Raw genomic sequence first — 22640 nt, 5'->3', positions numbered from 1 at the left:
GAACACATAAGAATTATAAGGCAAGACATGGGGAAGAAGTTGAGGCATAGAAATGAGGCTGTTGGCACTGAGTCACCTTAAGAGTGGCCCTCTAGGGGCACCTGGGTGGCTCAGTGGGTTAGGCCTCTGCCTTCAGCTCAGGTCATGATCTCAGGGTCCTGGGATCGAGCCCCACATTGGGCTCTCTGTTTGGCAGGGAGCCTGCTTCCTCCTCTCTCTCTCTCTCTGCCTGCCTCTCTGCCTACTTGTGATCTCTGTCTGTCAAATAAATAAATAAATAAAATCTAAAAAAAAAAAAAAAGAGTGGCCCTCTAGAAAAAGGCACACAAACCTATGCTAATATTCTTAACTACTATCTTTAGTTCTCAAGCCCTTCCCCAAGCTTAACTGGCCAGATCTTTTTTTTTGTTCCCAGAACCTACCCTCAGTCACCTACTATTGCTTGCCCCCATAAGGACTTCAATCAATACAAATGCTCATCAGATCTTCTGCCACATCAATTCTCTATCTCATCAACATATAAGAACACCAACAGACAGATGAAAAGATCCTCAACATCACTAATTATGAGGGAAATGCAAATCAAAACCACAATGAGATATCACCTCACACCTGCCAGAATAACTAAGCTCAAAAAGATACATAGTAAGTGTTGCTAAGGAGGTGGAGAAAAGGGAACCTTCATGCACTGTGAATGTAAACAGGTACAACCACTGTGGAAAAGAAGACTGGCAGTTCTTCAAAAAAAGAAAAATAGAACTATCATATGATCTAGTAATTCCACTACTGGGTATTTATCCAAAGAAAACAAAAACACTAGTTCAAGAAGATATACATATCCCTGTATTTCTCGCTGCATTATTTACAATAGCCAGGATATGAAAGCAATCCCAGGGTCCATCAATAGATGATAGAGGAAGATGTAATAAAAATACATAATGGAATATTACTCAGCCATAAAAAAGAACAAGAGCTTGCCATTCAAACAACATGGGTGGACCTAAAAGCGATTATGTTTAATGAAATAAGTTAGAGGAAGATAAATTCCCTACGACTTCACTTACATGTGGAATCTAAAAAAGACATGAACAAAGAACAGAAAAAACCCAGACTCTCAAATACAGAGAACTGGTAGTTGCCAAGGGGTGGTGGATAGGGATATGGGTCAAAAAAGTGATGAGGATTAAGAGGTACAAACCTCCAGTTATAAAATAAATGACAGAAATAAAAAGTACAGCATAGGGAATATAGTCAATGATACTTTTCGGAAAAGAAAGTGAAACACTAACTTTTGAGAATTAGGAAGAGAACTCTGTAATTGAGACTAGAGGCCAAAGAGGCAGAAAAAGCAGAATGTGATGTGCTGTATTCAAGGTGGACAGTGTTTTAGGGAGCAGGAAAAGGCCAACAGTACCAAATGGCAAATGAGAAAGTAAGCACAGTATACACGGAAAGGGTATTGCTTGATTTAACAGAGAAACCACTCAAGATCTCAGCAAGTTATGTGAGGCCAGACTGTGATAGTTATAAGAACAAAAATCTATCTGAGGAAGAGGAAAGCACTTCCTTTAACTCTTAGGTGATCAAGATAGGGCAAGTTGGGCAAGATCACTTTGGCTAGAAGAGCACTGTTCGCAAAGGTAAGGGCAAGAAAGCCAGGGAGGATGCAGAGGGTAAGGAGAGAGGAAGTGGTACTGACAGATGACGGCAGAAAGGAAGACTGGGGATAGGCTGTGAAGGAGTGTGTTTTGCTAAGTAGTTTATAGGTTATCCCATAACAAGCAATTAAAAGATGCTTTTCAGCCAGGGAATGACAATCAAATTTTTATACCCCTGAGTAGAGAATAATCCCGTGTCACCCGGCTGTATACATCCCGGAGCAGAGGAGTGGGGAGGTGTCCTAACATCCAACTGAGAGATGAACTGGACTTAAAAATACATCCTTAAAACAGAGAGTAAAAATGCTATTAGCTAGAATCATGTTTCAATTTGTGATTAAAATCCTTTTTGCTGACAATCAGATGTCCTTGAGACACAGAGTTCTTTAAGGGCACATGTAATGGAACATCTCCAATAAGTAGAGCTATCTCTATGACAGACCTTGACTTTCTGGGTTCAGACCTTGACTTTCTGGGTTCAGCTGACTTTTTTTTTTATCTTCTTCCTTCAAATGCTGGAGACTTTACACTTTAGCTAAGATTCGCAATGACTAAGCTTTTATACTTTAGCTAAGGTTTAAACGTGAACTTTTCAAGTACCAAGTGCCTTCCTGAGAGCTATGACCTTGAAAGACAGACTAACTGAATTTACTTGATTTCAATAAATTTGTATTTAGCACATGTTAATAACTAGGATATATTTTCCCCAATATCAGAGCCTCTGTATTTTAAGTGTGTGGAGAAGATAAATCAAAAGATTTTTCTGAGAGAAATCTACATCCTTAGTAACATTTTCCAGTGTTTTAATACACCTGAGGCTGCTTTGTCTAAATTATTTCCCCTTCGATTTAATATCAGGGCTTCCTGTCCTACTTAGTTGAAACAAAGAACACCTGCTCACTCTCACTAACACAATGCTCTTTTGTGTACCGAAAGATTAGCATTAAGTCTTCCGTCAACTTCATTGTCCGTAGGCTAAATCCAGTTCCCTTTATTTTCAAAGTTGGAAAGAATCCTGGAATTTATAATACGGAACTGATCAAACTCCCAACTCCTTACCAAATGTGTAGTTGGCTTGACAGAGAACCATTCAACTCCTTCCTTCTATATAGTACCTTTTTTTTTTTTAAATAAGGCCCTTTTCAAATAAAACAGTAAAAGAAAAAATATTATCTAGATTCAGTACTTTCTCCTGACATTAACTTGTTAAAAGATAGAGATTAAAAACCTTGTTATTTGCATGATGGTGGCTGAGGAGAGCGTACGGAAAAGAAAAACCAAAGTGTATAAATTATTCCTAAAACTTTGCTGACATCTCTACTTCATAATGAACCATTTTATGATGCTCTTAGAATGCATTTAGGAGGGCGCCTGGGTGGCTCAGTGGGTTAAGCCGCTGCCTTCAGCTCAGGTCATGATCCCAGGGTCCTGGGATCGAGTCCCGCATCGGGCTCTCTGCTCAGCAGGGAGCCTGCTTCCCTTCCTCTCTCTCTGCCTGCCTCTCTGCCTACTTGTGATCTCTGCCTGTCAAATAAATAAATAAAATCTTTAAAAAAAAAAAAAGAATGCATTTAGGAGACTATGCTCCCTAAAGCCAGGAGCTATTCTGTCTTCAAGTATCTCATTCATGGCTTCTAGGTTAATGTAAGTCAGTATCTTCAATTAAGCCCTTTTCACCATAACTCCTCTTCATATCCTAGAGTAGACACTTATCAAGTATTTGTTGGTTGGCTGACTGGATAGATGCTCAGAGAAATTGGAAATAAAAATGCAAACCTAAAATTGATATTTCACTGAGGTGAAAAGAGAAAAAGGCTTGCCAAATTCGGTAACAGAAAATGATGGTAGTAATAATTTTGTAGGCCAGATTTTGTATGCCAATTACATGTGGCCAGTCTATAAAAATTTATGAAACGCCCAGCTTTCCAAAAATTCCTGTGATAGGTAGAGTAAGTTTCCCCAAGATGTCTCTACATACCCTAATCTCCAGAAACTATGAATAGATTACCTTAAATGGCAAAAGAAAATTGAGGTAGCTGGTGTAATTCAGATCGCTAATTAGCCAACCTTAAAATAGGAAGATAATCCTAGGATATCCAGGTGGACCCAATACAATGACCAGAGTTATTAGGGAGGAGGAAGGTAGAAGAGTGGGTGTGGGAGCCATGAGTTGTGAGAAGCGTTCAGTTGGCCAGTGATGGCTTTGGACATGGAAAGGGGCCATGAGCCAAGGAATACAAGGAGTCTCTAAAAGCTAAAAAGGTAAGGGGCGCCTGGGTGGCTCAGTGGGTTAAAGCCTCTCCTTCAGCTCAGGTCATGATCCCCAGGGTTCTGGGATCCAGGCCCACATCCAGCTCTCTGCTCAGCAGGGAGCCTGCTTCCCTCTCTCTCTCTGCCTGCCTCTCTGCCTTCTTGTGATCTCTGTCAAATTAATAAATAAAATCTTTAAAAAAAAATAAAAGCTAAAAAGGTAAAAATAAATTTCATTCTCCCTTAGATGCTCTGGAAAGGAACTCCACTCCGCCAACATCTTGATTTCAGCTTCCTGAGATTCCTTTTGGACTTCTGACCTCCACAAATGTAAGACAATAAATTTGTGTTCCTTTTGGTAATTTGTCAAAGTCACAATAGGAAACGAATACAGAAAATAAAGGCTGAGATTTGATCATAAAAGAACATGAAATGTGGAGATTTGATTAAAAAAAACCCCTAAATTTACCTTTTAAATTTCTTCTGCCAAGTATGTGATTCAAAGATATTTTTAAATACAGACTTCTATCAGTAGCTTTGTCTGATTAACAAGAGGTTTTTGTGTGTGATTATTTCTCTCATACCCCAGAAACATTCTGCTTAGATGAAATATTTTGAATTTTTATTTTGCTAACATTTTAACTTTCGTTATCCTATAAATTTTTTAAATGATTAATAATGAGGCTGATTATTTTGGTTTCATGGTGATGAAAATCACCATGCATGTATTTCCAACAAATCTAAAGATTCTTATACCCAAATGCTCAACGATTATTTCTTTTATTACAAAGTCTTTCTTGAACATTTTGAAAGGCATAGTCAAGGCTGTCACTATATTTTTTATGGCTCAATTAAAGATAGTGGCCTTTATTCATCTTCATACATCACTTTTATTGCTTGTAAGGTGTCTATTTCCTACCTCTCCTTGGATGGAGCAATATATTCCATCACAGCTCATCTGTGTTTTTTAAGACTTATCTAGACAGAAAAGCATCATTATTATTCTTGATCTATTCCCCTCCACCATAAATTATGAATAGCAGTAACCTTTATATTTCCTTACCAATACAGTTTCTATTAGAGGATACTGCATGAGTAGCTTTATCGCATTTCTTTTTACTAGCCTGGTTATAATAATGCCTGGCATTTATAAAGAATCTTTCAACTCAATGCCTCAAAGTGCTTTGTGAAATTTAAATTAATTCTCACATCACCCTTAAAAGATAGGCATTACTGTTGTTATGTAAATAACTTGACACTGAAGTTAAATAAGTAAGGAAAATAACTTCAGGATGACAACAGACACTTCCAACGCTATATCTCCCTTCTTCAATCTAACAAATTATTCCCTTAATTATTTTACAAACATTATAATGACTAACGTAGCTTTGTTCTTGCTTGGGTTATTAAATACTGTAAGAATACATATGTATGTATTTATCTATCTATTGATTTAAGTACTGTAAGAATTTTTAGAGCCAAGTCAATTTTATTTCTGTTAATCCAGAACATACAATGGAAGGATGGGAAGAAGAAGTTACAGACTATGTCTAAACTTCAGTAACTCCAGCTGCATCCTTAAATATATTTGATACATAACTTAATATACGGTAAGGTAAGACAGAGGGTGGTAGGGAACAAAGGTCAGGGCAGAGACTGAGAAGTTACGTGACTTCTCCATTTGTTCTTATGGCTATTTTAACAGAGCCAATACCAGAATCAAGTTCTTCTGGAAGCAGGTTTTAAACTTCTGAGTTTCTGATGCTCAACTATCTGAATCTTATACCTTTTACTTAAAACAATTTGTTTTTTACTCAAACACTACAGGTAATAAATAGTAAGGAATAGAAGTACTTAGCTTCTGTGTAGGAGCACTAAAGACCATGAAGGTGAATATTCTTAAGCAGCTTTGAAGAGCTCCAAAAAGCACATTCTTAATGCAGCAACTAGAAGAGGAGGTTCTTAATGGACTTGAGGAAGTTCTAACCTGCTTCCTCCATGTATTAAAAGAGAAGGGCTGAACTTACTAGAACCTCACTCTGGCTGTAGGATCTAAACCAGATATTATCCTTCAACTGTTGTGGTTTATCACTTGGTATGGAAGCTCAGGCATTCAAACAAAGGGAGTTATGCTACAGTCTACCCCAATTTTGCTCAGGAGAAATGAAACTGAATCAGGCAAAGTTCAAGAGATTCATTTGTTCACTCATCTTCCCAACATTAACTGGACATGTATTGTAGGTCAGAAACAATTAGATGTTGGTGAAAGGAAACTATGTCCTAGGCCTCACCTTCAACAAGAAATGGAAATATATCATTGTAAGTTTTTTACACTAATATAGCCTTATAATATCACTTAAAGTTAGGCTGTGATGAGTTATAGCAACATCTAGAGTAAGTTATTGATAATAAGTCAACAAAGAAAAAATTAGAACCATAAAAATGTTCAATTAGTCTAAAGAAAAAAAAGGGGGGGGATAAAGGACAGGAAAGACAGAACAAATAGCTAAATGGCAGATTTAAACTTAACCATACCAATAAATCATAATAATGATTAAAAGATTGCCAGATTGAATAAGAAATAGAAACCCAATATATGCTGCTTAAATAAACATATTTTTATTAAATTTTATTAAATTTTATTAAATTTTTAGTAAAGAAATAGATTAAAGGATGGAAAAAGATAATATGCTAACACTTGTTTAAAAAAATCTGGGATGGCTAAAATAGATTTTATTTTATTTTATTTTATTTTTTTAAAGAGTTTATTTATTTGACAGACAGAAATCACAAGTAGGCAGAGAGGCAGGCAGAAGGGGGAGGGGAAGCAGGCTCTCGCTGAGCAGAGAGCCCCATGCAGGACGTGATCCCAGGACCCTGGGATCATGACCCGAGCCGAAGGCAGAGGCTTTAACCCACTGAGCCACTCAGGCGTCCCAGGGATGGCTAAAATAGATTTTAAACCAAAGTATAAGGAAAGTCTTTCATAATGACAAACAGTCAATCAGTAAAAAGGATATGGAGATCATTAATATTTAGGCACCTAGCAACAGATCTTCAAGATACAAAAAGCAAAAAAATGATAGAGCAAATCCAAAATTACACCCAGAGATTAACAATTTATCAAAAATTGATTTAAAAAAGTAGATAACCAATAAAGATATGTAAGATCTGAACAATAATTTAAATTCTTTGACTTTTCTGAAACACCCTATTAAACGATGGAGGAAAACAGTCTTTATAAATTCATGTGGAACATTCACCAGATGGACCATATTGTGGGTGATAAACTAAGCCTCAGTAAATTTTAAAAGGATCAAAGTTCTCCAAGTATATTCTCTAATCGTAACAGACTTCAAATAGAAATTAATAACAGAACTCTGAAAAACCCTAAAATATGTGGAAACTAAATAACACATGCTTAATAACCTAAGGCCAACGGGGGGAAAAAAAAAAACTTAGTATTTTCAAAAGGATGAAAATGAAAAAAAAGATAAAAATTTGTGGGATGCCACTAACACAATGACTAGCAAATGGGTATTTATAGCACCAAATACCTAGTTTAGAAAAAAAAAAAGATTTTTCTCAAATCAATGGCTTCCACCTTTTAGAAATAGAAAAACTATTGTAAATTAAACCCAAGATACCACAAAAAATAGTAAATATCACAGCCCAAATAAATAAAAATTAGCAGAAGGAACTTTATCAGCTTGATGCAGGGGATCTTCAAAAAACCTTACACAGCTAATATTATACTTAATGTTGAAGAAAAAGACTGGATGCTTTTCCCAAAAGACTGAGAACAAGACAAGGATGCCCATTTTCACTACATCTTTTCAACACTGTATTGGAGGTTTTAGTAGTACAATAAGGCAAAAAGAAATGGTTTTAAAATCTGCTTAGAAAGAAAAACAAAGTGTATTTTTACACAACAATATTGGAAAATTGGAAAAATATGGAAAAACGGTCTACAAAATAGTACCCCAAGTAGTAAGTTTAGCAACACTGCAGGATACAAGATCAATATTGAAAAGTCATCTGTATTTCAATATACTGGCAATCTAATTTAAAAAATTAAAACAAAATGATACCATCTAGAATAGGACCAAAAATATGAAATACTCCAATGACAGATCAGACAAAAAAATGCAAAAACCTGTTAGGAGGAATGAAGAAAAACCTAAATAAAGGGAGGGATATAATATACTCATGGGTCAAAAGACCCAACACTGTTGATCAATTCCCAAATTGATCTACAGATACAATGAAATCACAGTCAAAATAACACTGAGTGTTTTTTATAGAAACCTACAAACTGATTTCAAAATTGAAAGGAGACAGCAAAGAACTTAGAATAGTCAAAAGAATTGGAGAATTAAAAAAAAAAAAAAAAAGCTGGAGAACTACCAGTCCTTGATATGACATGACAAACTTACGATAAAGCTTATCAGAGCAGCACACCTTTGGCATTAAGACAGGAAAACAGATCAATGGAACAGACTAGAGGATCCAAAAATAGACCACAGATACATATACAATTGATTTGTAGCAAGAGTGCTAAGGAAATTCAGTGAAGAAAGTTTTTTCAATAAATAGTACTAGAACACCCAGATATTCATACATCAAAAAATGGGACTTTGAGCTATACATAGCTCTAGATATAAGAAATTAACTAGAAATGGATCAAAGATCTAAATGTGAAAATCTAAAACTATAAAAGTTCTAGAAGAAAAGAATTCTGACCTTGGGTTCGGCAAAGATTTCTTGGATACAGCACCAAAAGCATGAACCATAAAGACAAACTCACCAGTTGGACTTCATCAAAATGAAAAACTCCTGCTCTTTGAAGCACGTTGTTAACAGAAAGAAAAGACAAACTACAGACCCAGAGAGTATTTACAAAACATATCTCTGATAAAGGAGGTGTAAACAATTTATTATGGTCTTTCTAGACTCAAGAACAACAGGCAACTCAATTAAAAATTGGGGATTTATGGGGGCACTCGGGTGGCACAGTTGGTTAAGCATCCAACTCTTGATTTCTGCTCAAGTGATGACCTCAGGGTCGAGAGAGATCAAGCCCTGGGGTGGGGTTCCATGCTGGGTGTGGAGCCTGCTTAAGATTCTCTCCCTCTGCCCCTGCCCCCAGCTAATGCATGCACACTCTAAAAAAAAAACCAAAAAACAAAAAACCCTTAAAAATTGAGGATTCATCAAAGAAAACATATGGATGACAAGCACACAAAAAATGTTCAACATGATTACATTAGTTGTTAGAGAAGGGCAAATTAAAACCATACTGAAATAACACCACACCTATTAGAAATAAAAGATAAGTATAATGTGCACATGTCTAATATCTGTTCTGTGTGGGAGAGAGCCAGACCTGTATTACTATAGGGAAACTGAAATGTCAACTTCTGCTAATATTACCACCCACATGGACCCACCATGGAGGATGCCTATTTATATCCTCTGCACCTTCCTGAATGTGAGAAAGCAAGAAAATGCTTTCCTTCACCGCTACACTGAAGAGGCCAGCCAACTGCTGAGAGAGGGCCTGAGGTAGAGACACTAACAACTAAAGTCAGACTCCGAATGCTAAGTCTTCACAGCACATGATTAATGATCCAGACATAATTAATTGCAGTGAGAAAAAGTATTTAGAAGGAATGTGCGCCATGTATGAATTATCTCTGGCTCTTTCCACCTCTCTGCGGTCCTGCCTCTTGTCACTGGCATGGCTTTGGAGATAGGACAGCAGGGTTCTGTGACAAACGGCCACATGAATGGACTGAAGGAAGAAGGAGACCTTTTCTGTGACTTGTAGTTTCAGAGACGCTACACTACTCACTAAAACTACAAAACGTCCACAGTATAGGGTGAGTTGAACTACGCACATGAGATGCAAATGAGTCTCCATTCTACTTTGCAGTAGAGGATGTGAATTTGCTGGGCACGGTAGCAGTCATCCAATGCTGGCAATTTCAATAAAACTAGATATTAAGTTCTGCTTTCAAAGTGAAGAAAATACATACTACATATTTATGTGTGTGTGTGTATACATACCATGTACATATATCTATAAATATATATACACATTTGTTATATATATATTATAAATAAATACTATGTAAAAATACATACTATGATTTTACTAATAGCTTTTCTAAAGCTTGATTCATATGTAGATGAATCAGATTCACATAATGCTGGAAACTTTATTTTTTAATCCTCAAATATAAATTTTGACTGTTTGAGTGAAAAAAAAAGTCCCAAAGTAATTTTTATTAAGTTAACTGTATATTTTTGAAAACTTAGGATGCTTACTCAAAACATCTGTAGTCTACTCATAATTTATTACTTTGTATGTTGATGTTGGAAGTTTGAGGACTGTGTATAAGGCAATTAGAGAAATGTTTAAACTTGATGGGTTCTAACCAGTTACATAGGGGATATCCCATTAAATTTGCTAAGTTTGGCTAAAATAATTAAAGTGACTCTTAAAAGTTTTAACATTAATGAAGAACTTAGAGAATTCAACTCACCCAAAGCTGTACAAATGAGAATAACAGAAAAGGATATACTCCAGAAAAACTAGAGGAACAAGAGAGAATATTAGATTGACCAGTTAATTGGTTAACTGACAGTATTTCTCTACCAAGAAGACAGATCTTTTAACACACCACTATATCACTTCTCTCTTGTCAAGCTTCAAAAACAAAAATTGTGCATTTTCTGATCACTCTTCAGACAGATCTCCTTTGATGCTTCATCAAGCAAAGAGAAGAAACAACTCAGTGAAGAAGGTAAATATGTAAGTTAATTTTTACTTGCTACACTAAGCCATTACAAGCTGCTTGAAAGGTAATAGTTCATTTTAATGGACTAATCAATTCAGCAATTCTAATGCATCTTAATATTTATTTATTTATTTAATTTTTTATAAACATATAATATATTTTTATCCCCAGGGGTACAGGTCTGTGAATCACCAGGTTTACACACTTCACAGCACTCACCATAGGACATACCCTCCCCAATGTCCATAACCCCATCCCCCTTCCCTCAACCCCCCTCCCCCCATCAACCCTCAGTTTGTTTTGTGAGATTAAGAGTCACTTATGGTTTGTCTCCCTCCCAATCCCATCTTGTTTCATTTACTCTTCTCCTACCCTCTTAAACCCCTATGTTGCATCTCCTCTCCCTCATATCAGGGAGGTCATATGATAGTTGTCTTTCTTCGATTGACTTATTTCGCTAAGCATGATACGCTCTAGTTCCATCCACATCATCGCAAATGGCAAGATTTCATTTCTTTTGATGGTTGCATAGTATTCCATTGTGTATATATACCACATCTTCTTTATCCATTCGTCTGTTGATGGACATCTAGGTTCTTTCCATAGTTTGGTTATTGTAGACATTGCTGCTATAAACATTCGGGTGCACGTGCCCCTTCGGATCACTACGTTTGTATCTTTAGGGTAAATACCCAGCAGTGCAATTGCTGGGTCATGGGGTAGTTCTATTTTCAACATTTTGAGGAACCTCCATGCTGTTTTCCAGAGTGGTCGCACCAGCTTGCATTCCCACCAACAGTGCAGGAGGGTTCCCCTTTCTCCGCATCCTCGCCAGCATCTGTCATTTCCTGACTTGTTCATTTTAGCCATTCTGACTGGTGTGAGGTGATACCTCATTGTGGTTTTGATTTGTATTTCCCTGATGCCAAGTGATATGGAGCACTTTTTCATGTGTCTGTTGGCCATCTGGATGTCTTCTTTGCAGAAATGTCTGTTCATGTCTTCTGCCCATTTCTTGATTGGATTATTTGTTCTTTGGGTGTTGAGTTTGCTAAGTTCTTTATAGATTTTGGACACTAGCCCTTTATCCGATATGTCATTTGCAAATATCTTCTCCCATTCTGTCAGTTGTCTTTTGGTTTTGTTAACTGTTTCCTTTGCTGGGCAAAAGCTTTTGATCTTGATAAAATCCCGATAGTTCACTTTTGCCCTTGCTTCCCTTGCCTTTGGCGATGTTCCTAGGAAGATGTTGCTGCGGCTGAGGTCAAAGAGGTTGCTGCCTGTGTTCTCCTCAAGGATTTTGATGGATTCCTTTCTCACGTTGAGGTCCTTCATCCATTTTCAGTCTATTTTCGTGTGTGGTGTAAGGAAATGATCCACTTTCATTTTTCTGCATGTGGCTGTCCAATTTTCCCAACACCATTTATTGAAGAGGCTGTCTTTTTTCCATTGGACATTCTTTCCTGCTTTGTCGAAGATTAGTTGACCATAGAGTTGAGGGTCTATTTCTGGGCTCTCTATTCTGTTCCATTGATCTATGTGTCTGTTTTTGTGCCAGTACCATGCTGTCTTGATGATGACAGCTTTGTAATAGAGCTTGAAGTCCGGAATTGTGATGCCACCAACTTTGGCTTTCTTTTTCAATATTCCTTTGGCTATTAGAGGTCTTTTCTGGTTCCATATAAATTTTAGGATTATTTGTTCCATTTCTTTGAAAAAAATGGATGGTACTTTGATAGGAATTGCATTAAATGTGTAGATTGCTTTAGGTAGCATAGACATTTTCACAATATTTATTCTTCCAATCCAGGAGCATGGAATATTTTTCCATTTCTTTGTGTCTTACTCCATTTCTTTCATGAGTACTTTATAGTTTTCTGTGTATAGATTCTTAGTCTCTTCGGTTAGGTTTATTCCTAGGTATCTTATAGTTTTGGGTGCAATTGTAAATGGGATGGAGTCCTTAATTTCTCTTTCTTCTGTCTTGTTGTTGGTGTAGAGAAATGCAACTGATTTCTGTGCATTGATTTTATATCCTGACACTTTACTGAATTCCTGTACAAGTTCTAGCAGTTTTGGAGTGGAGTCTTTTGGGTTTTCCACATATAGTATCATATCATCTGCGAAGAGTGAGAGTTTGACTTCTTCTTTGCCGATTTGGATGCCTTTAATTTCCTTTTGTTGTCTGATTGCTGAGGCTAGGACTTCTAGTACTATGTTGAATAGCAGTGGTGATAATGGACATCCCTGCCGTGTTCCTGACCTTAGTGGAAAAGCTTTCAGTTTTTCTCCATTGAGAATGATATATGCAGTGGGTTTGTCATAGATGGCTTTGATAATATTGAGGTATGTGCCCTCTATCCCTACACTTTGAAGAGTTTTGATCAGGAAGGGATGCTGTACTTTGTCAAATGCTTTTTCAGCATCTATGGAGAGTATCATATGGTTCTTGTTCTTTCTTTTATTAATGTGTTGTATCACATTGATTGATTTGCGGATGTTGAACCAATCTTGCAGCCCTGGAATAAATCCCACTTGGTCGTGGTGAATAATCCTTTTAATGTACTGTTGAATCCTATTGGCAAGTATTTTGGTGAGAATTTTTGCATCTGTGTTCATCAAGGATATTGGTCTGTAGTTCTCTTTTTTGATGGGATCCTTGTCTGGTTTTGGGATCAAGGTGATGCTGGCCTCGTAAAATGAGTTTGGAAGTTTTCCTTCCATTTCTATTTTTTGGAACAGTGTCAGGAGAATAGGAATTAATTCTTCTTTAAATGTTTGGTAGAATTCCCCCGGGAAGCCGTCTGGCCCTGGGCTTTTGTTTGTTTGGAGATTTTTGATGACTGTTTCAATCTCCTTACTGGTTATGGGTCTGTTCAGGCTTTCTATTTCTTCCTGGTTCAGTTGTGATAGTTTATATGTCTCTAGGAATGCATCCATTTCTTCCAGATTGTCAAATTTGTTGGCGTAGAGTTGCTCATAGTATGTTCTTATAATTGTATTTCTTTGGTGTTCATTGTGATATCTCCTCTTTCATTCATGATTTTATTTATTTGGGTCCTTTCTCTTTTCTTTTTGATAAGTCTGGCCAGGGGTTTATCAATCTTATTAATTCTTTCAAAGAACCAGCTCCTAGTTTCGTTGATTTGTTCTATTGTTTTTTTTTTGGTTTCTATTTCATTGATTTCTGTTCTGATCTTTATGATTTCTCTTCTCCTGTTGGGTTTAGGCTTTCCTTCTTGTTCCTTCTCTAGCTCCTTTAGGTGTAGGGTTAGGTTGTGTACCTGAGACCTTTCTTGTTTCTTGAGAAAGGCTTGTACCACTATTTTCCTCTCAGGAATGCCTTTGTTGTGTCCCACAGATTCTGAACCGTTGTATTTTCATTATCATTTGTTTCCATGAATTTTTTCAATTCTTCTTTAATTTCCTGGTTGACCCATTCATTCTTTAGAAGGATGCTGTTTAGTCTCCATGTATTTGGGTTCTTTCCAAATTTCCTCTTGTGATTGAGTTCTAGCTTCAGAGCATTGTGATCTGAAAATATGCAGGGAATGATTCCAATCTTTTGATAACGGTTGAGACCTGATTTAGGACCGAGAATGTGATGTATTCTGGAGAATGTTCCATGTGCACTAGAGAAGAATGTGTATTCTGTTGCTTTGGGATGAAATGTTCTGAATATATCTGTGATGTCTATCTGGTCCAGTGTGTCATTTAAGGCCTTTATTTCCTTGTTGATCTTTTGCTTGGATGATCTGTCCATTTCAGTGAGGGGAGTGTTAAAGTTCCCTACTATTATTGTATTATTGTCGATGTGTTTCTTTGATTTTGTTATTAATTGATTTATATAGTTGGCTGTTCCCATGTTAGGGGCATAGATATTTAAAATTGTTAGATCTTCTTGTTGGACAGTTCCTTTGAGTATGATATAGTGTCCTTCCTCAGCTCTTATTATAGTCTTTGGCTTAAAATCTAATTGATCTGATATAAGGATTGCCACTCCTGCTTTCTTCTGATGTCCATTAGCATGGTAAATTCTTTTCCACCCCCTCACTTTAAATCTGGTGGTGTCTTGGGGTTTAAGATGAGTTTCTTGTAGGCAACATATAGATGGTTTTTTTTTATCCATTCTGATACCCTGTGTCTTTTGATTGGGGCATTTAGCCCATTAACATTCAGGGTAAGTATTGAGAGATATGAATTTAGTGCCATTGTATTGCCTGTAAGGAGACTGTCACTGTATATTGTCTCTGTTCCTTTCTGATCTACTACTTCTACTACTTTTAGGGTCTCTCTTTGCTTAGAGGACCCCTTTCAATATTTCCTGTAGAGGTGGTTTGGTATTTGCAAATTCTTTCAGTTTTTGTTTGTCCTGGAAGCTTTTAATCTCTCCTTCTATTTTCAATGATAGCCTAGCTGGATATAGTATTCTTGGCTGCATGTTTTTCTCGTTTAGTACTCTGAATATATCATGCCAGCTCTTTCTGGCCTGCCAGGTCTCTGTGGATAAGTCTGCTGCCAATCTAATATTTTTACCATTGTATGTTACAGACTTCTTTTCCCGGGCTGCTTTCAGGATCTTCTCTTTGTCACTAAGACTTGTAAATTTTACTATTAGGTCATGGGGTGTGGACCTATTCTTATTGATTTTGAGGGGGGTTCTCTGAACCTCCTGGATTTTGATGCTTGTTCCCTTTGCCATATTGGGGAAATTCTCTCCAATAATTCTTTCCAATATACCTTCTGCTCCCCTCTCTGTTTCCTCTTCTTCTGGAATCCCAACCATTCTAATGTTGTTTTGTCTTATGGTGTCACTTATCTCTTGAATTCTCCCCTCGTGGTCCAGTAGCTGTTTGTCCCTCTTTTGCTCAGTTTCTTTATTCTCTGTCATTTGGTCTTCTATATTGCTAATTCTTTCTTCTGCCTCATTTATGCTAGCAGTGAGAGCCTCCATTTTTTATTGCACCTCATTAATAGCTTTTTTGACTTCAACTTGGTTAGATTTTAGTTCTTTTATTTCTCCAGAAAGGGCTTTTATATCTCCCGAGAGGGTTTCTCTAATATCTTCCATGCCTTTTTCGAGCCCGGCTAGAACCTTGAGAATCATCATTTTGAACTCTAGATCTGACATATTACCAATGTCTGTATTCATTAGGTCCCTAGCCTTTGGTACTGCCTCTTGTTCTTTTTTTTTGTGGTGAATTTTTCTGCCTTGTCATTTTGTCCAGATAAGAGTATATGAAGGAGCAAGTAAAATACTAAAAGGGTGGCAACAACCCCAGGAAAATATGCTTTAGGCAAATCAGAAGAGATCCCAAATCGTTAGGGGGGAGAAAGGGGATAAAAAGAGGTTCAGAAAGGGAAAAAAAAAAAGAAAAAACAATTAAAAAAAGAAAACCAATAAAGAAAAAATATAAAAAGGAAAAAAATATATATATATATATATTAGATAAACTAGTTAAAAAACGTTAAAAAAGAAAAGGGTAAAAGTTAAAAAAATTTAGCAGAAGAAGAGAAAAAAAAATTGAAGAAGAAAAAAAAATTAAATTAACTGCAAGGCTAAAGAATCATGGGGAGAAAGCCATGAGTTCCGTGCTTTGCTTTCTCCTCCTCTGGAATTCCGCTGCTCTCCTTGGTATTGAAACTGCACTCCTTGATAGGTGAACTTGGTCCTGGCTGGGTTTCTTGTTGATCTTCTGGGCGAGGGGCCTGTTGTAGTGATTCTCAAGTGTCTTTGCCCCAGGCAGAGTTGCACTGCCGTTACCAGGGGCCGGGCTGAGTAATCAGCTCGGGTTTGCTTTCAGGAGCTTTTGTTCCCTGAGCGCTTTCCGTAGTGTTCCGGAGGGTGGGAATGAAGATGGCGGCCTCCCGGTCTCCGGCCCGGAGGAGCCGAGAGCCCGGGGCCCCACTCCTCAGTGCGCCCTCAGAGAACAGTGCCCAATTACTCCCGTCACCCTGGCCTCCGGCCGCGCTCCGAGCTGACCGAGCCTGCGACCGGTTCAAGGTAACCCAGAGCTTAGAGCTCACTCCTCGGCTCTGTCTCTGTATCCAGCTTCCCCGTTCTAATACCTGTAAGCTCTGCGACACTCAGACACCCCCGATCCTTCTGTGACCCTGCGGGACCTGAGGCCACGTTGACCCCACATGGGCTTCACCCTGGTTAAGCCTCTGGAGCGATGTCCCTCAGCGGAACAGACTTTTAAAAGTCCTGATTTTGTGCTCCGTTGCTCCGCTGCTTGCCGGGAGCCGGCCCCTCCCCCCGCGGTCTATTTTCCCGTCGCTTTGGATTCACTTCTCCGCCAATCCTACCTTTCAGAAAGTGGTTGATTTTCTGTTTCTAGAATTGCTGTTCTTCTTCTCTTCGATCTCCCGTTGGATTTGTAGGTGTTTGCAATCTTTAGATAAGCTATCTAGCTGATCTCCCGCTACCTGAAGTAGTCTCAGCCTGCTACTTCTCCGCCATCTTGACTCCTCCCCTAATGCATCTTAATATTTAAGATGCATCTGAAATTAACCACCAGCTGCTGTTTCCATATAGTATTTGTGAAACAAGCATGGTGACTGTCACTGTGAATTATGAGGGATGAATATCTCAAGAAATGTTACATGGACGTACAGATATTCAAACAGAAAAAGTGAGAGAAATACACAAAATAAAAAGCTTAGTTTCAAGAATAGGACTACTCTCAAAACATGTATCTAAGAGGTAAGCAAACTGTTAAGTCTTTTGCGATCTTAAAATATCGTTTAATCAAGTTGGAAGAAAGATGCTCTGGCTCCACAGTGTCGCAAAGGAAAACAGATTCCCTGATTTGCAGGAACCTCCATCCACAGAGAGGCAGAAGGACCAGCACTCTCCTGTGTGTCCTGAAGATGTAGGACCAAGGCTGTCAACTCAAAGTGTATGGATAGACACTAGGCTTTTTTCTAACAACAGTTCGAATGTCTTAAGAGCAATGCTTCTAACACTAAAAAGTCACTTGGGTGTCAACTTTTAAAAATTCATTTTGGGGTGCCCAGGTGGCTCAGTCCATTAAGGCTTCGACTCTTAATTCAGCTCGTCATACTCTCAGGGCCCTGGGATCAAGCCCTGCATCAGAATCCACACTCAGTGGGGAGTCTGCTTGAGGATTCTCTCTTCCTCTCCCTCTGCTTCTGGGCTCGCTCTCTCTCAAATGAATCTTTAAAAATTGAAAAAAATAAAAAGTTTATTTTGTACTCAAGAACATCTTTCAGCAAGTTTAAAAGTTACTAAGGAGTGCAAGAATTCCTTCTGAGACACTCAGTGGAAACCTCGCTGTCTACAAAGAGCTGCCCCGGGACATAATTATTTAGAATTTTCTACGGCTATGCCAAGTAAGCCTTGCTTTTGAAGTTTTAGGAACAAAATCATCTTTAAATTTCTTTGAGCATAGTTGACACAATGTTACTGATATGACAAGTTGATACCTTATGCTCTGCTCACCGCAAGCATAGCTGCCATCTGTCACCATCCAGCACTATTACAGAATCACTGGTGAACTATATACTTTCGAGTGCTTGACTGGTCAACTATTTGCCTGCTAGCACAAGCTCATAATATGAAAAATTTGTTCTTCTGCCTCCAGGTTTTCCCTAAGGCATCTGGTGGAGGGTTGGCCACCAATTCAGATGAAAAATCTCCATATGCCACCTCCATTTCCATAAATAGGTGTTTGCACCTGCCCTGCATCACAAGCACTTGCTGAAGAATAGAACCTTCCATTGCCCAATGCCTACTTAAACTTGTACTATCATTTTGCAAAACTATATGCCATAGTGGGTTTTTTCTTATCCCTGTGACTTACTAGGTCTCATCCCTGGCTGCCCAGTGATACTGTTTGCACGAGGCTTCTCAACCTTACATGCACATACAGTCTCCTGAGAAAGTGCTTAAAATACTCCTGGTCTGGGCTCGCCCCAAACCAACTGAAAAAAAAAAAAAAAGTGTGGGCTCACAGGTTGAGTCTTTTCACACACTCCCTACGGGGGGTTCTTACGCACACACGGAGTTGAGAAGCACCGTCACATTAAAGAGCAGCCCCAGTGTACTGTAATAAGATGTGAACCATGGCACAAATTGATATAAAATGTATTAAAGGACAATGCATAAAATGACATTAGCTTAAATATTACCCTGTTCCTGCTTTAAGCCATGAAATTAAATCAGCTCACAGTCATACCATAATTTGTACAATACAGCCAAATTTCGTCATCTCATCCAGTGTACTAGTTAATGATTTAGAACATAGGCTTTGGGGTCAAAACACCCAAGTTCAAATACTGACTCTCCCACTTGCTGAGTGGTCTTAATCGGATTCTCATTTCTCTGCCTCAACCCAGGAATGTTGTCACCATTCTCAAAGAGGATTAAATGGAGCAAAGGGTCTGATTTCTTTCTCTTGCATTGAAGTTTCATCTATGTTGTTGCATGACTTAACAGTAAATTTCTTTTTATCACTGAATAGAATTTTATGCACGTACCCCAGTTTGCTCAGCCATTCCTCTGTTGAAGGACCTTTACGGCTTCTGGTTTTTGTTTATTTTTTTAAAGATTTTATTTATTTGACAGAGAGTGACACAGCAAGAGAGGGAACACAAGCACTGGGAGAGGAAGAAGCAAACAGGCTTCCCATGGAGCAGGGAGCCTGATGCGGGGCTCGATTCCAGGACCCTGGGATCATGACCTGAGCCGAAGGCAGACGCTTAACCGACTGAGCCACCGAGGTGCCCCTGAGTCCCAGTTTTTAGTGATTATGAATAAAGCTGTTATAAACATTCCCCTACAGATATTTACTAATAAACCCTTGTGTAAATACCTAAGAGGGCAACTGTTGGGTTGATATGGCATGTCTGTTTCACTTAAAAAAAATAAAAAATAAAAACCACACCTGGCAAATTGTATGCCCGAAGTGGCTGTATAGTTTTGCATTTCTACCAGCAGAGATTAAGTTTCTGTTGTTCTGCGTCTTTGTCCACATTCGTTATTGTCAGCTTTCTTCTCCCTTAGCCATTTTACCAGCTGTACAGTGGCGGTATCTCCTTGTGGTAGGGATCTATTTCACGGACGGTGTTGCTCCTCTTTGAATGCAACTGCTATGCAAAATTTTAATTAGAAAACTTCACTTTAAAACTCAGATCCCCAGATATCTATTTCTAAAAGTTTAGACTATAAACTTCAGATCATGTAAGCCCTTTTCCTTCACATTAAAAAAGCAAAAAAAAAAAAACAAAAAAAAACTGTTCCTGCTTCCCAGTATAAAAGTAGGTAAATATATAGCAAATATTACTAGCAGCTCTATGACCCAGAGAGGATCACCAATTTCTTCTGTGTACACGCATGGGCTCAGACTATAACCTGTCCAAAAATCCCAAGTTTAAAGCAGGAATGAATCAGGTGTGTCTGAGGCACAGAAAGAAAGCTGAGTATGAAGGAAGGATGACGGTAAGCAAGGTGGCTGTGACAGGGGATGAAATCAGAGGAAGAGATCAGTGCATGTACAGAAGGGGACTTCAACGCTGGTGAAATTACCAGGAGGCCTTGTTAAACAGACTGCAGCACACGGCCTTCAGAGTTTCTGGTGCTGCAGAGCCAGTGCGAGGCCTGAGAATCTGCATTTTGAACAATTTTCCAGATGCTGCTGATGCGGATTCAGGGTCCCACCCTGAGAACCATTCTTGGGCATGCTACACTATGATGAGGAGTCTGATTTTTATTCCAAATAAATGAGAAGACTGGAATATTTTAAGGGAGAATGATGTGATTTGCTTTGAATTTTAAATAGATCATAGTAGCTGAAGTGTGAAAGCTAGCTCAGAGGGGACAAGATGATAAATGGGGAAGTAGTGAGGAAACCATTACCAGCAAGGAAGGACGGTGTCCTGAATTAGGGTACAGGAGATACTATGACGTGGATATAGTCGGAATAAATTTAGGGAAAGCTGACAGAACTTGCAAATAGATAGGAATATTCTATGTCAAGGTCACTGGCTTGAAAACGAACTCTCTGAAAAACTTTATGGGGGTGCTAATCATAAGTTCTATTTTAGAAATATTTAGTTTGAGATAACTGTTAAATGCCACTAGAAATACCAAGGATGCAGACTGGATATACAAATCCGAAGATCCAAGAAAGAAAAATAAAAAACTGGAAGTCATTAACACATAAATGATAATTATCATCACAGAACCTACTCAGATCATTAGTATAGTTCAATGGATTTCTAAGTAGGGTGATGACACATACCTCCGAGGGGATGTGTGGCAATGTCTGCAGACATTTTGACCATCTTGATTTGGGACCTGGTGAACTACTGGCATCTGACTGCAGGTTACAGATGCTGCTAGAAAAGCTCCTAGCAACAAAGCATTTTCCTGCTCAAAATATCAATAGTCCTGGGGTTCAGAAACTCTGGCGCAGAAAGAAAAGTGGTCTTGTATGAAGGGAGCAAAGGGGCATGAGGCTTTTCTCAGACACACAACTGATTGGAACACCTACTACTTACATACCTAACTTAAAACCTGCATATATATGGCCAGTGGAGAAATGAATTAAAAATATCTAAAGCATGGGGCGCCTGGGTGGGTCAGTGGGTTAAGGCCTCTGCCTTCGGCTCAGGTCATGATCCTGGGGTTGTGGGATCGAGCCCTGCATCGGGCTTTCTACTCAGCGGGGAGCCTGCTTCCTCTTCTCTCTCTGCCTACTTGCGATCTCTGTCAAGTAAATAAATAAATAAAATCTTTAAAAAAAAAATCTAAAGCATTACATTATAGCTTTAGACTTAGAATGGCTGCTTTTAAGGAAATAGGGTAAAATTGATGGAATAATAGTTTAAATGAAAAATCCTGATTCATAAATCTGCAAGACCAAAGGTAGTATCCAGGGCTCTTCTGTGTGATTATGCTACCTGTATCCTTCTGATGAATGGATCAGTGCACAAATATGTAAGCACATGAATGAATGGTATGGCCTAGCTCCTAAGTCTTAACAAATACACGTAGCAAGGAAGCAAAAAACAAAATCCAGAATGTGAATATTGACTCAATCTCTAGAGTGTGGGTACAGATTCACAAAATCCCTAGAAATGGAAATAATCTCAAGGAGGCAGAAGAGAAGGATTTGCAATGAATAGTCACAACTTTAGGGGAAAAAATTCCAATATACCCAATGATCCCAGTATCTTTCAACATCTAGCACCACATAAGCTGTCAATCTTCACCAGAAATTTTCAAGGAAGATTTGTAGAGGCTTTAACCTCTGGAAGACACCTATGAATTCAGTCTTCAGGTTTGGGTAAGAGAGATCCATGTTACAGAAGATAACTTCATAGCCTTCGCACTGAAGCCCATCTACTTTATAAATGAAACTGCAGATGATTTTTCACACAGAAAGGTGTTAAGATCACAAATCTACCCTAATCTGAATGCTTTTTTAACTGTCAGAAGAAGCTGAGTACAGTGGAGAAATACTGGCATTAGAGGATATATTCTAGGTATGAAGTGAATGCAGGATAAAAAATTCAATGTTTGGAATGCCTGGGTGACTCAGTGCGTTAAGCCTCTGCCTTCGGCTCAGGTCATGATCTCAGGGTCCTGGGATAGAGCCCCGCATCGCATCGGGCTCTCTGCTCAGCAGGGAGCCTGCTTCCCCAACTCTCTCTCAGCCTGCCTCTCTGCTTACTAGTGGTCTCTCTCTGTCAAATAAATAAATAAAATCTTTAAAAAAAAATTCAATGTTAAAAGATGTGTGGAAAAGACCTTCTCACAGGGAAAATAGGAGAGGTAAGAGAGAAGTAGCCTTAGGTATTTTGTAATCAGTCTGATCATAATGGACCCAAACAGGATTTCAAATATCAAGATGCTGCTTTTAACTCATCGACACAAATGTTTAAATAAGAATTCTCTCTCGCC

At 38.4% G+C, this 22640-nt stretch overlaps 1 protein-coding gene across 5 annotated transcripts in view; it reads right to left on the bottom strand.

Moving 5' to 3' along the window:
- LOC111151929 (calcium dependent secretion activator 2) overlaps positions 1-22640 on the bottom strand; it is a 532957-nt gene that overhangs the window by 235063 nt on the left and 275254 nt on the right. The window lies entirely within an intron of this gene.

This window comes from Enhydra lutris, unplaced genomic scaffold (assembly GCF_002288905.1).
Source record: "Enhydra lutris kenyoni isolate GAN:26980312 unplaced genomic scaffold, ASM228890v2 scaffoldscaffold27, whole genome shotgun sequence".
Lineage (NCBI taxonomy): Eukaryota > Metazoa > Chordata > Mammalia > Carnivora > Mustelidae > Enhydra > Enhydra lutris.
Note: the sequence above shows the minus strand (reverse complement) of the source record. Positions and strands in the feature narration are given on the sequence as shown.